Source organism: Belonocnema kinseyi, chromosome 4, assembly GCF_010883055.1.
Source record: "Belonocnema kinseyi isolate 2016_QV_RU_SX_M_011 chromosome 4, B_treatae_v1, whole genome shotgun sequence".
Taxonomy (NCBI): Eukaryota; Metazoa; Arthropoda; class Insecta; order Hymenoptera; family Cynipidae; genus Belonocnema; species Belonocnema kinseyi.
Genome location: NC_046660.1, coordinates 78925396 through 78927484, shown reverse-complemented (window position 1 = coordinate 78927484; position 2089 = coordinate 78925396).

The following is a 2089-nucleotide window of genomic DNA, read 5'->3' as shown; positions in this document are numbered from 1 at the left end:
TTCTTTTGTGTTTAGTTTCTAATTTTGTAAAATATTTGCTGTTTTACATTCGTAACATAAATGTGGTTTTCTAGAAATCCAGGTTTTTAAATGTAAATATTAAGTAATAGCTTTATTCTTGGGCATAAATAATAATATTACAATTGGAATGTACAAAATTTATACTAACATAGATATTTTTTCACACCTTATACTCTTGATCTTCCTAAAAACGATCATGGCGATAAGAATGACCTGCAAAACTATTGGTATTGCAAAAAAATCTGCCAAGTGAGCATATACATTTTTTCCCTTTTTTCACACTGAAGAAATGCGTGATTTTGTGTTAATCAATTTATTTTTCTAGGATAGAAGACATGAACCAATTTGTGGTACTGACAATTGTACATATAAATGCTTCGATGGTTGTAGAAAAGGCAAGTTTAGAGAAGAAAATTAGCATTTCCTTAGTATAATTACTTTTAAATTATTTATTTATTAATTATTTATTTAAAATTACCTTAATTTATATTTTGTATTGTACAATTAGAAACATGCTAAAATCCTTGGTGAACAGAAAATCATTTAGTCAATAACTGTTATTTATGTATGGGTTGTGTGCACATACAACTTATAGAGGTTGAGAGTACAATTACTCAAGAATTAGAAAATTATTTTTATAAGATTTCTTAATTTTTTTTCTATCATTCGCTAAATTAATAATGAATATTAATAATAATTTCAGATGTCCCAACGGCATCTAACGGATCTTGTGAGCATCCTTCAAGTGAATGTTTGGACAACTGATGGACCATTGCAAAAAATTCTTTACTCCTTTTCAAAAATTTAAGCTCTGAAAACATTTTTTTTGCCGCTGTAATCACTGATTATAAATAAATATATTTTTCTTGAGTGTGTATAATAATGCTGGAAAATAATTTGAATAGACTGAATGAGAGGTGGTTACAATTGGCTTTATAAAAATATTCTATTTAGTAGGTAAAATTCACGCAGCAGGGTAAATAGAAAAAACCTAATATTGTTCATTTTTTTAAAGTTTAGACTTTGATCATTACATTTACAAACTGTTTTATGGCTATATTTGCAATAAGTTCAGTAAAATCAATTGTTATACTTTAAATTTTAAGTTTCTAAATAAATATATGGTCTCGATTTTTTGCTTGACACACATTTTTGGAGAGAAGGAATTACGCCTTTATTATGCAATATAAACATTAATAATGCAATTAAATTATTTATCTGTTTTTCTGAAGATCATCTGTAAACTATTGAAATTTTTGATATCATATATTGAATTTTGAAAGCATAATTTCAATTTTATGATACGCACGTAATAGAATACACTAGTTTGTAAAATTTAAAAATTATTTTCGAACAGCAATAGAATATTTTATTTTATTCATATGATGTTTTATTATTTTTATTTATTCTAGGTATAAAACTTTGATTTATGTTCCGAATCTTATTCAATCCTATTCATAGAATAAAAGAGATTATTACATTAAAAAAGGTTTATGTATTTTTTTATTTTCCTCAGTAAAATCTTGTTAACAAAGTTTACTCAGCTGCATATAAACACGATGTCAACAAAGCAGTAAATTCATAATTCTTTAATTTCTCCTTGAGTAAGAAAGATAGTGACACTTTGAGTATAGGTTGGTACTAGAATCTTCGATTTCTTGGAGATAAAAGATGAACCTTATTTGTGAGAATTGAAATTCAGTCCAATATGTTCTTCCTGGGCCAAAAACTCAATAGGGTGTCCCAAAGAATAAAAATTTTCACATATTTTCTGCGAACCTTCGCCCCCATTTTTAAATCTTCACAAAAGCTAACACCAAATAATAAATGACTTTATTAATTCTTAATTATTTCTTAACTAATGCGATTTTTGTTAAGAATTTTCACTTCTTTCAAAAAATTTAATTCCAATTTAATAAAATTTCTCTTTAAATAAAAAAATCCTGGCGAACATAAATATTACTACTTATATCTCTGAACCTAGAACAGAACTGTTTTCTTCTCTTTTCACCACCTGAACGAATCTTTAGATTGAATACGCTTAGTTGTGGAGACACACATAAAATAT